The 13,723-nt window shown below is 42.9% G+C and overlaps 1 long non-coding RNA gene across 1 annotated transcript; it reads left to right on the top strand.

The window, feature by feature from the left end:
* Nucleotides 1-977: 977 nt before the first annotated feature.
* LOC147700875 (uncharacterized) lies at nt 978-13,488 on the top strand. The gene is made up of 3 exons (XR_015297145.1): nt 978-1,029; nt 1,119-1,161; nt 13,338-13,488. It is a non-coding gene; the product is annotated as an uncharacterized LOC147700875 (long non-coding RNA).
* Nucleotides 13,489-13,723: the final 235 nt, after the last annotated feature.

A 13,723-nucleotide genomic window follows, 5' to 3' on the forward strand; every position in this document is an offset into this window, starting at 1 on the left:
AAATGCTATCAAAAAAAGCATCACTACCCATTGGCCTACACTCAACGCAGGTTGTCTGAACTTAGAACGTCCTCTTTTTGCATTCAAAAAGGCTAAAAACATAAAAGAACACCTGGTGAGAGCTGCTATTCCCTCTGAAAACACCAAGGGTACTATCAATGAGCTGTGGGGGCTCCCACCTCTAACTGGACATGTCAAATGCGGCTCTTGCAGTGTCTGTGATTGTGCAATTGAAGGAAAAGATTTTATGTACGGGTCAATTATTTTTAACAGACAACACTTCACCAACTGTAACAGTGTCAATACAATTTATGCAATCTTTTGTCGTTGTGAACTGATATATATAGGACAAACTACTCAAAAGGCACGCCTGCGAATCGGCCAACACAAAAGTCGAATTCGGTGCAAGACACCCAACGCGCCATTAGTTGAACACTTTGTGGAGAAGAAACACACCGAAATGGATTTGAAATGGACACTTGTTGATGTGGTGAAAAGTCCACCAAGAGGAGGTGTCTTGAGTGTACTTCTGAATAAAGAGGAGCTGAAATGGATACTTTGAACTAAAAGTATCCATACTGGACTTAACAGACTGGAGGTCTGGACTTCGCTCCTATAATCCTTGAACTTGAAATATACTTTATTTTTTAAATGAACTTCTGGATTGGAGCATGTAAAGTATCCAATTAAAAATGCTCCCTTGGCCTTGCTATTGGGTTCGATGTACATATAAATTACTGCTATGTTATGCTTTATTTTCCTTCCTTGCGCATAATTCGTGCACAATCTATTCACCACTTGTCTATTCACGTCATGCACCTTCTATCGAATCACTCCTTCACTGTATATAATTGCATATTCCAAGATGGCCACCACAGTTTCCCCAACCAGTGCTTCCATCAGACCCCTGGGTCACGTGGTAATGATCACATGACCGTCTTATCCTTTTAACGTAGTATTCTCCTACGCTCCATTGTCCACTTGAGCATTGGCTTTTTGGCAGCGGAATCCCATGGCGTCAATTCCCCGGTAAGAACCGCCCTCTACTTCTCAGTTTCAAAGCCTTCTTTTATTTCAAGCGGCTTGATCCCAAAAAACTCTCCCGTTCTGCTTTACAGGGGCTACAATTGATTTCCCGTTCCCAGCAGACCTGCAATTGCGGTAAGCTTATCCTTCCCTTTCGTTGCTTGTTATTTATCGCAGAACCAGCACTGTTCCCTTATGCTGTAATTTCTGGGTCTTTTAGGTCTCTGTTTCAAAATTACGTAAAGCGGACTCCTTCATAGACTAGAACCGCATACCATTGTGGTAAGCCTTGCACCCGGCTTCTCACCGCACAAATTTGTGTTCCGGCCATAATCACTCGGCAAGCCCATTTTGCCAAACTTATTTCAATTATGCTCTTGGTTAAGTGCACGGGTCCACTATTTCTTCTTGCACCCAGCTTCTCACCGCACAAATTCGTTTTCCGGCCATAATCACCCGGCGGGCCCATTTTGCCAAACTCAATTCAATTATGCTCTCGGTTAAGTGCACGGGTCCACCATTTTTTCGCTCCTTAGCTCTACCCTCACGTCAGAATCTCTACCATCAGTCGTTTTAATTTCACTTTGGAATCCTCACTCTTCATGCCCCTTACTTAACGATAATAAGCGGATTATTGAACTTGGCAGACTTGTCATGTATGTCTTTTAATTTTAATTTTCATATGAATGTAATTCTCATGATTTTTGTACCTTTCCTCCCTATTACCCACCCCTTTTTTTTCCCTCCCGACTTTATTATTGTTACTATTGCATTGTGTTATTGTTTGTATGGTTCACATATATGTTCGGGCTTGACTGTGGTTTCAGTAATTTAAAGGCATGAATGGTTAATGTCCTGATGATGATCCCGCTATACTTTAAGGGGATCGAAACGACGTCGACACCTTACACTGGATGATTTGATTTTATTATTTGCTAAATCACAACAGTGTATTCTCTGTAAATATCTGTCTGCAAAACTTGGAATATATGCAGACTGCCTATGCTTGCCTCACTTGTCTTTGTATGTCACAAATATCTCTGTACAGTAGTAGGACACAGGCTGTGTCCCACTTTGATATTGTACTGAACTGATTGACTATACCTACATTCATGTTATTAAACCCTGTCCGGCTGGACAGACTATATGGATTTCAATTTTGATCTATATGAATTTTTATTATTCTACGCCTGTTAGGGACCACTGTTCCTTGAAATAATATATGCACCCAAAGTCCCTCACTTATTGCTCCTTTGGGTATCCCTTGTACTATATAACAGTGTTTGGAAATAATAGCAGTAACTTATGGTTTAAAAGCACCTGCTGGAGAGTTGCTTGTGTGTTCAGTAGTTTTCAGGCTACAATAAAAATGTCAAGATAAGTCTGGTGATTATTTTTTTCTGCTGAGAGAGATCAGGGTTTTGTCTAGAGGTAGTTTTGACTCATCATAAAGTAACTCAGAAGGTTAGCGTGCGTGCTGCAAAGAACGTGTATCATACAGATCACAGAACTGTATTTTATGTGAATAGATCAATGGGCTACTGCTTTGGTCACAGAAATCTGTTTGTCATTTGCAGTTCATAAGTTACAATCCTAATATAGCAGTCTCCTTTGGACTGTTATCAAAAAGCTGCATGCAAACTGCATGGTATAGGTAAGATTATTTTTTAGGCCCAGTCTTTCATTATCCTAATGTTACCTCAAAGTTATTTTGGGTAGAAATAAATTCTTATTAGCAAAGTTAATCACTGTACCCAATCACTGTGGTACGTTTTAAATCATGAGTTAATTGTGCTTCTACAGTCAGAATACTCTTAAAACGTCTACCAGTATGACATATGGTTCCTACACCTTGCAATCCTCATTGTCTTATTTGTACTATAATGCGGCACTGGTCGAGCATAAGGCTGGCTTGAAGTTGAAAACAACCACACATATGTAACACACCTGATAAAAAAATATTTAACAAGCATTGGCATAGCCAACAGGTCTTGCTTTTGGGAACTTATAAGTGTTTAGTTACAATATCCTTAGTGCAACAACACCAACTGTTGCATGGCTAAACACTTATAACAGGAGTCCCCAAACCGGTCCTGGAGGGCCGGATCCATGACAGATTTTTCGGATATCCCCATTTTGATACATGTAGTTATTTTAAAAATCTGGCATGGATCCGGCCCTCCAGGACCGGTTTGGGTACCCCTGACTTATAAGGTCCCAAAGGTGAGACCTATTGGCTATGCCAAGTTTTGTATCTGTCTGAGTCAAACTGTTTTTGTTGTAATGTATATACGTTCAGCAATAATATGCCATATATGCCTGGTACACTCAAAATAATTTTGCCCTGCTTTCGTATATGTTGGGCCGCGGCCCAGAATGTACCATGGAAATTCAATAAAATATGTTGAGAAGAAAAAAAAAGCAGAAAAACAATGGGTGCTGCACTCCACCCAACCTATGCCCTAGGGCATTTTAAGCCTTAAGGTTAAAGCTAAATAGCCAGAGAGGCAACAGACTCTGCACCGGATTCATGAAGGTACAGATTAAAGAGGAAATCCACATCTATTATTGTCTTAGATTTTTTACTTTTATTAGTATCCATAAACGTTTCTTCTCCAGACGTAGTCCCTGGAAATCTGCACAATGTACGGATATCCAGAAGTACACCTGGACAGTGTTCCTGCAATAAAATGTCACTACTATTGTATGCCTTTGTGAACTGGCCAATACACACCTAAAATGGCAATATTCATATAGAATTGGTGCAAAAAGAAATGACCTCTTTTTCTCTTTTACTGATAGGGACTATGACATTTTGGAGCGGTCACAAAGGCTTTCAATAGTACCAGAAGTAGCCCTCCGGCTGAACTACTTCCACTCATAGAAAACTTTTTGAATAGGCACCACTGTTGCAATAACTTCAAGGCATTTCCTTTCATTATTTAATAACTGTGCGATTTCTCAATGTATTTCCAGTCATTATTGTCTCTTTAATTTCTATTTGACCCTTAAAACATATAATTTTAGTTGGCAACCACGATTTTCAGTATGTGTTGTCAGCAAAAAATCTTTAAACCAATTTTAAATTTTTCATTTGCTTTGTCCCTGATTTTTCTACATACTTGTGCCTTTTCGTTATCTTTCAGAATAACGTCATTACAGAGGAAGCTTTGGTTACCTATTAAGCAGCTTTAACACACTATTCATTGTGGGTAAAAATTTAGGTGACTGTGACACAGACAATCACCAAAGCTATGCACCTATTCATCCGAGGTGCGAGATGATGAAATTGTATTTCCTCCCTGTCCTCTGCAAGTTCGTGCCCGCCCCTTTGTTAGTGGTTAAAGAATACAATCATTGACAAGATGAAAAAAATGGTATCTGTAGGCGTGTGAGTAAAGCAGCAGGCCCCTCTCCCAGCCTTCCCTCTTTGGATGTCTGATGGAGTCTGGAAATCTCCAAACAGAGGCAAGCTTGCTCTGTAGCAGGGGCGGCTCTAGGCTTATGGTGGCCCTGGGCAGGGAGCGTAGATAAGGGGCCCCTGAAGAGGGGTTCCGGGAGGGGCAGAGCATAGAGGCCAGTAAAGAGGGGGGAGGGTCAGGGTGTTTGGAAGTGGAACAGAGCCGCAGGCCGCCAAATCTCTGCCAGGGGACGCAACGCAAATATGTATCCATCCTCAGAGTATTAATATATTAAGGATATATATTGGCGAGGTGGCCCCTGGGGTTTGGTGGCCCTGTGCAGGTGCACAGCTTGCACATGCCTAAGGCCACCCCTGTCCGTAGGTGTGGACAGTGACACACTAACGCAGCGGGAGTGGGACTTAAGCCGCGCTGCAGCCTCCACTCCTGACCTGCTTTGGGTAACTGCAGGCTGGACAGTGCACACAACGCGGGACTTAGTTTTTGGCAATGGCAATTTAATTGAAAGCACTGTTGTTGCAGGCGGACACTCCGGTGCTTTCAATTAAATTGCAAAAAAGTAAATCCCGCGTTTGTGTGCACTGTCAGGTGCAGCCTGCATTTAACGAAAGCAGCAGGTCAGAAGGTCGGAGTGCAGGCTGGAGTGCGGCCGGCTTTGCACTTTAACTGTCTACTGGGCCCCGGGTGGCGTCCGCGGCACTGGAGGCCTGTTGCGGCTGCGGCCGCATTTATAATTTATTTGGGGAGTGGGAACACTGTGTTCATTCGTTCCCAATCCCAAATAAATTATAAGGGCCGCCGCGGCCACAACAGGCCTCCAGTGCCGCTGCCGCTGGCCGTCTCAAAAATGCTGCCGCCCGGGGCTGGACCGCCCCCCTCGCCCCCCCCCTAGCTACGCCACTGCTAGTGGTATGGAGAGCCAGGGGCTGATAAAGATCAAAGGAGGTTTAGGAAGTATGTTGCTACCCATCTGTCTCTGTATCAGTCAACCAACATCCTCAAAGCTATTTGTTGACCTCAGATCTCTCTGAGAAGGACAAAACATCAATTTCTACTAAAGGATAATAACATTAAAAAATGGCTCCCAAATAAACTATGAGGCAAAACAAAATCATAACTAATCAACTTGTATTCAGTCAGTAATACAACTCGTCTAAACATGGTCTTTCTCAAACAAGTAGGCCTGGGCAATGGTTTTTATGCTGGTATACTCTCATGTAATTGCTGAGTTTCATGTTTTCACCATTGTGCATGACACAAAGTATCACATGATTCGTTGCTTCTCACTGCCGGGTTCATGTAGAAAACGTTAAGTCAAGAACAAAAGATGTTCTCCTTTAACCAGTATTCTATGGTATCTTACATTACTTTTTTGTTTAAAAAAGTCACCTCTACAAATAAGTTAATCATAAAAATAATATATATATATATATATATAAATATATATATATATATATATATATATATATATATATCTATTACCTACTGGCGGTCACCAGTAGGTAGTTATAGTTAGGATTTTTTTCAATGCAAAATCTCAAAATTCTATTGTGAATAACTTTGGCGCCGGTTGACGAATCTGCCTGAAAATTTCCTCAAATTTGCCTCGCGGAGTCCCGGTCCTTCCTTAAAGGTTTGGGGGGGATTCGTCAAGCAGGGGCCGAGATAAAAGGGGGGGTCCCAAAACGTGTTTTCCCCATGTTAATTTCCATAGGGCGGTCGACCTCACTTTTAGCCCGAACGGCTGAATGGATTTCCACCAAACTTGGCAAAATTGTAGGGACTGGTACCCCCGATGTGCCTTTGCTATGTCTCAAGATATATGCTCCAGTGTTTTTTACGAAAATTAACTTTGAAAAAATATATATTGGGCCACATTGGGCTATATATATGTTAGAGCCCAAATGTAGCCCAATGTAGCCCAAAGATGGCCACCAGAGACAAAAAAAACAAATGTAGCCCAAATATCAGTCATCTTGTTTGGAATAAAGTGTTAACATTTAAAACATTTAATTTTCAAAGGAACAAAATGAGGGGGTTCATTTTGCCATAGAAATTATGATTAGTGCTGAAGAAAGAAAAATTAGGGCACATTTTGAGTGACTTCTCAAATCCTTTTATATTTCATTAAAAAAATTCTGATATGCAGTCTCCCAAGATGGCCACCAGACAAAAGAGCCCAAATGTAGCCCAAATATCAGCCAGATGTAGCCCAACTATAGCCCAATGACACAATGTCCCAGAGTGTTCTAAAGAACAACTAGAACGCTAACAGTCTTACTTATGACAAAAGTATGGCACACCCGAAGTCATCTTGATTGGAATAAAGTGGTAACACTTAATACATTTAATTTGAAAAGGAACAAAATGAGGGGTTTCATTTTGCCATAGAATTTATATATATATATTATATATATATATATATATATATATATATGTATATATATATATATATATATATATATATATATATATATATATATATATATATATATATATATATATATATATATATATTCACTGAAAAAACCATAGGTTTCACACCAGTTATAGTTAGGAATTAGCATTTAAAAATCCTATTAAATTCACTGAAGAAACCATAGGTTTCACACCAGTTATAGTTAGGTGGAAATTTTACTCACATAAAACCATTGAAATTCCCACGTTATAGTTAGTTGGACTCACTATAGCTTGCGCATGCAATGCACTGCTGATGACGTCACATATTACATCACTCATGACATGGTCAGTGACATCACTCATGACATCACTGATGACATCTCAAATGACATCACTGATGACATCATCCAGTGAATGTGTATCTTTCTGAAAAAAACATTTTTTATATATGTATATCTAAAGGTTGATGGAAGAATAAATGGGTAAATAAATGTCTAAAATTGATTGGTTAACTGACTTATTAAATGTATCTTAGTGAATACATATATTAGCGAGTAATGTTTAAATATTTAAATATCTGTATCTGTGTCTCACTTTGTGTATAAGTGGCTGCATGGGTTGGTGAGTAGCTACATGAGTGTGTATATGGGTTATTAGTTGTTTTTTTGAGTATCAGTATCAGTGTCTATATGGTTTGGTGGGGGATATTACTTAGAGCACAGATGCATGAATGAGTGACTCACTATTTGTATGTATTTTGAAGACAGCATGTGTGCAAGACTGTATGGGTGGATGATTGTGTGTATGGGTGGGTTAGTGAGTATGTGTTTTTTATAATTGATTGTTTAAGAGAGTAAATATGTTTCCGTTTCTGTAGAAGTATGTGTAGTGGTGTGTATATAGCAGTATAATCAAGTAAATGGTTTTTTGATAGTTTATTTGCATGTGTGAATTTGTGTGTGAGTAACTATATGGATGAGTATAGTGTGTAACAGGATGTATAGGTGTATGAGTACATATGATGAGTAAGTACATGCATGAGTGACTATATAGAACTGTTGGTGAATGAGTGGATGTGTATGTAGATGTTGGAATTACCTAATAAGTTATTGTAATTGGTATTGGTTTCTCCTTTTTTAAGAAAATGTTAGTTTCTATTTTTGAATGTATGTGTCAAAGGTTATTTTATGCTGATAGGAGGTCTGCCACTTTGTCACAAGGATGTTGTCATCAGTGATGTCATTTGAGATGTCATCAGTGATGTCATGAGTGATGTCACTGACCATGTAATGAGTGATGTAATATGTGACGTCATCAGCAGCGCATTGCACGCACAAGTTATAGTGAGTCCAACTAACTATAACGTTGGAATTTCAATGGTTTTATGCGAGTAAAATTTCCACCTAACTATAACTGGTGTGAAACCTATGGTTTTTTCAGTGAATATATATAAATATATATATATGAATGAATATATTATGCACTGTGGCAGTTCCCAATAAATAGTTATAGTAAGGTTGGAGTTTCAATAGGAAGAGTTCTTTGTTTCACTAATAGTTTTGCCACAGTTGACTGAACTTCATTAGTTTTCCCCAACAAAGTTAATCCATCCCATCTCTTTTCCTAGAAAGTGTAAGTGGGATCAGTTAAAAGGAGGCAGAGATAAAGAGAGGGCCCAACACATTTGAAATTTTAGGATGCACTACAGAAAAATTAAGTGAATGGAAATTCACCAAATTTGGCAGAAAGATTAAACTTTACTCGGAAAGACTGCTTTTCATGATTTGGTGTAAGCTCATTCAGCCTTTTCTGAGAAAATTGTGTTTAAAGAGGCACTCGGGTGGTAATGAAAGGGAGTGCTCAGATTGGCCACTCTAAAGAAGACTGGTCAATCCTGATTGGGTAGTTACAAACTGAACAGTATGGTGTGGCAGCTGTTAAAGAATCCATGGGCATGGTCCCTGCATCTTGAAAATGAATTAAACAAATATATAAGGGGGCAGGGTGAGCACACCTTGAAACCAAAGTGTCCCTTAATTGGATGCTCAACATTGACAGCATGCATATATGCCAATATTTTCAATCTAGGAAGTGGGCGATTTTATTTTCCCCTTTGGTTTATGTTGAAGCAGATGTCAAGTTATGACCGGGTCATCTAAGGTTATGCCAAGTTTGGCTCCAAAACTCAAGATTCTGCATGAATCACGTCTATTGGCATGTATAAACAAGTTATGACAGCCATTACAAAATTTGGGAACGTGGTCCCCATTTAAATGCATTGCAGTGAATGGCAGGTATGGAGGCTCACAAAAAGGGGCACATACAAAGGTAGGAAATAAGTACCAATATAAATCATTTGTTTGGGTTTCCATTTCAATTTTAGGAACTGTGATGAGTTCTAAGGAGTGTGTGAAAAATGCTGACCTTCTTCTGGGTTTTATTGAACCATGTTCAGTCTCCAGATTGGAATGCAGTGTGCCTGGGGGTCTCTCACTCCCATTGCCTGGGATGAGTGATCAGATATACCCCTATGGAGGATGGCAATGTCTCTGATTTTCCTGCAGTCAAGCGCAAGCATGAAGACGTGATGTAGTAGCGCGTGTGTGGTGCGCGGCCGAGGTGTGTGTGTATTGTTTGGTCTGGGAGTGCCAGACCCTGCAGGTGTCACAGACCCCCAAGGTGTTCGCCCAATTTGTCAAGAGGTTAGCATGGGTGGTTCTGGTGGAAGACGGGGTGTTTGCCGTGTCAAGGACCGGGTTCATAATTGCATTAAAATCACCTCCGATTATCGTCATCCCGGAGGGTAGAGAGGTAATGTTGTCTGCAGTGCATTTGAGGGTGGGAGTTAGTAGCAATGGTGGGGGGTAAATGGATCGTAGATTAAGGGCAGTGTCACCTATGGTACTTTCTAGGACTAAGAAGGGATCGCTAGTGGCTTTGGTCAGCACAAATGGGAGAGGGCGCCGCATGAGGATCGCCATGCCTCTTGACTCTCGGTTCAATCCCGAGTGACAGACAATGTCGTAGCCTTATCGCACCAGGAAGGGACAGTTATTGCCTAAAAGGTAGGTTTCTTGGAGCAGCAATATGTCGGCTGCTTGGCGCTGTGCATAGCGCAAGACAGCTGTTCTTTTGACTCTATCCAGTAGCCCATTAATATTCCATGATATTATACGGAGTAGTTCCCCATTATTGTGGATGCCTGTCATGGTGGGTAAAAGTGTGAAACAGGGTCCGCAGAGGGGACACAGAGCGCGAGTGGAATGTCCTGCCTGCTGGGGACTATAGGTGCGCTGCTACGGCTCGGGTTGTGCGTGCGTGTGCCATATTGCTGAAGAGGAATGCTGTTGTGATGAACAAGGTGAGTGAGCATAAAAAAGGGACAATGGTCCCCCATCCCCTCCGTAGCATCTGTCGGCCCTAACAGGTGAAAGAAAAAAAAAGGAAAATACAAACTGAAACGCTTGGGTGTGGGAAATTGTGGAGGACCCCTCCTCGCATAAGGATGTTCTTATCAATACCATCATGAGAACTAGGGTTGTGGTGGTCATGGCTGTTGAAGACGAGCCTACCATGCCTGGTATGTCAGGTATTCTGCCCCTGAACAAGGCTAGCACTCGAGGATAGCTGGTCTCCAGGAAAGGTCTGTGTCCACCAAAACTGGAGGAGAAGGTCGGGCGGAGTGTCCCCAGGATCCTAATTGCTCGTGGCGCTGGCACATCGCAAGATGTGGGAGTTGCTCCGGGGTTCTCAGGTTAGTGGGTGCAGCCCAGGGCCAAGGGGCGATTCTGATCTGGCTTGTCGTGTTCCTTGCAACTTGAGTGATCCGGTGCATTTATTTTGTGATTTGGGTGACCCCCTCGAGCATCTCCGGTACGGGTCTTGTGGGATTAGCTCAGGGTGTTCAATCTCTCTCTTTTAAAAAAAAAAAAATGTGTCCTCATATCGTAACATATTAGACACTATTAATCCTGAATGCCCTAGGTCCATGTTCCTACATTCGCTTTCGGCCCCACCAGGCCAGCTTCTTTGTACGAGGCTTGGTGTAATCATTAGACTTACTCAGACCCGCCTTAGTTCTTTGCCCCAATATACCAGGGGCGACCAGATGTCTCCTTCACTATGATCAAGCTTTGCCATATTTAACGCAACACGGACCCACTTCTCATATGTGGGGGGAGCCAGATCTTTCCATAATATGTATATTTCCCTACGGGTGTTCACTCTCAGAGGACGCTCCTCCATTAGCCATGTCCATGCCTCTTCAGGGGAATCAAAGAAGAGGGTTTTGTCCTGCAAAACCACAAGGAGGCATGCCGGGAAAAGAAGCCTGTACCAAGGTCCAGGGCATGGAGCCTCTGCTTGACCTCTCCAAATGAGCGTCTTAGACTCTGAACCTCCAGCGTGTAATCAGAGAAAATCATTATCGACTGATCTTGGTAGGTGAGAGATTTTTGCCTGCGTGCTTCAGCAAAGATAGAGTCCCGTTTTTTGGGAATTGAGGACCTGTGCTATTATTGGTTTGTGTGGTTCCCCTGGTGTAGGTTTCGGAGCTAGAGAGCGTTGTGCCCATTCGAGTGCGAACCTTGGGGAGCCACCTTGGGCTCCAATGTGGCTCGTGGGAGCCACCTTGGGCACCCACGAGTTTATCCAACATCAATGAAGTCAGTCATTAGGCCCTGCTCTGAACCCTCTGGAAATCCCACAAAGCGGAGGTTATTACGCCTCAACCTGCTTTCAGCCTCTTCGGCTGTGCAGTTCTTTAGTGTGGGTCTGTAGGCATGCAACTTAGTCTTTCAACTGTTGGAAGTCGTCTTCCACTGTGGAGATACAGGATTCGGTTTCCTTGATCCGGGCTGTTGCGTTGCGGAGGTCTTGCCGGATGAGAGCCATGTCAACTCGGACTTCGCAGATTTTACTCTCTACAGAGGACTGCGAAGTGCTGATTGTTTGAAAGATGGTGCTGAGGTCAGTGGCCGCAGGGGCATTCTTTTCAGCAGAGCTGCACGTCGCCCCAGTTTCCACGGACGTGTATTGGTCCATTTTGGTCTGTCTGGCGAGGGGTTGTGGCCCTCGGTATCACCACATGGTTGCTGATCGTTGGTTGGGGTCAGTATTCCCTGTCGATCCCAGCTTGATTGGAGGAAGGAGGGAAGGATCAGCTGGCCTGGTGACCAGGGGTCTGTCTCCTCACGGCAGTAAGTGGCAGTGGGATACAGCACCGTGGATGCACGTCCAAGACCGGTCATTCACACGTGGCCCTAGTGGCTCTGGTCACACTGCCGCATGATGTTACAGCCGATTTCACTGCAGGTGAGCAACAGGGCACACCCGCCCCAGCGTGTCCAGAAGGAGCCAGTCATTCACCCCACAGGGTTCTATGGGCAGGTACGTTCCAGGTTCCGCAGGCCGGGGGACACCTCTCAAGTATACCGGTCACGTTGTCAGGGCCAGGGGGGGAGCCTCAGCCGGTACTCCCGCTGCATTACATTAAGGATTTATCTGGCTATATGATGCTGGGGCCCCCACTGCGGTCACTCCAGCTCAGTAGGTGGGTATTCTGACATGCTGCTGCTCATCAACTCGTGGGTCACATGAGACTCAGCGAGGGGTGCCCCTGTGCATCAGTGGGGCCACAGGATCACGCATGGCCCTATGCCTGAGGCACGAAGGCACCACCCACCTCAGGGTAGAAGAAAGAGGGGGAAATCATGTCTACCGGTTTCTTCCTCCCCGAATCGGCAGCTGATCGCCCATGCCGCTCCATCAGTACACGCACAGGCCCAGGAAAACAGTCAGGGCAAGGCCCCACCATCCGCACAGCCGCACCAGAGGTGCGCAATCGTTTCTGGGCCGGTGAGTCCCAGGGGCCCAACAGCACCTGTTTTTTTAACAGGGGAGGTGGGGGAGGCCGCCAACTGGGACCCCCTGCTGCCCACAGAGGCAGCTAATTTGTCCCGCTGTGGGCGCCTCTGCATTCAGTGTCCTCCCGGTAACCAGGTGCCGGGCCTGTCGCTGCAGTTACAACAGCTCGGGAGACACTGTAATGATACGTCCAGGGCCTGCCCCTTGATTGTTTTTTAAGCATTGTTTTTTAACTCATTTCATTACATAACTGTAATGATGCTTAAACATTTGCCTGTTTCAGTGAATTATAAGAGTTTGTTTAATGTAAGCCAAAATCTTATTACCATACCTAACAATAACAGCACTTTAAACCTTCAACATTTAGTTAAGTATAACTTGCACTGCTATGATGGACTGCTTATGACCTCACATATTCCATTACTGACACCATCTGAAATCTGTGTCAGGGCAAGTTATACTTATGTCAGAGTATTGGTCAGTGTTTTTTTTTATTCTAACCTAGTATTTTTTTTATTATTATAAGACCTATGTATACTCCACTTTAACGTTGATCATTTTCTGTGAATTTTTAAGTATTTTAAAAACATTAATTAAAATGTTACTACCTTTGTTTTTCTTCAGGGATTTAAAAAAATGCTTTAACACAGCCAGGCCCTGCACCCAACCCACGCATTGGTGGGAAAATTCCAGAATCGTTGACGGCAGCCGCAACATTTTTCCTCATCATGGCCAGCCAATGATATCTATCGGTCTGAAGGGTAGCCAAAGGGACCAGCCAGTAAGAAACCTTTTTTGATAATTGTTTCCCACCGGAGTCCCGCGACAATGGATATCACTATTTGTTCAATAATAATCACTCTAGAATGGCTGAACAGATTTACACCAAATTATGAAAACTACACTTTCTGAGTAAAATATTATCTTTCTCCTAAATTCTGTTTAGCCATTATTTCTATGTATCACTGTTCCATTGTCCCTTTGGAAAGTGCATAGGCAAGAAAGGTTTT

Source organism: Lissotriton vulgaris, chromosome 7, assembly GCF_964263255.1.
Source record: "Lissotriton vulgaris chromosome 7, aLisVul1.2, whole genome shotgun sequence".
Lineage (NCBI taxonomy): Eukaryota > Metazoa > Chordata > Amphibia > Caudata > Salamandridae > Lissotriton > Lissotriton vulgaris.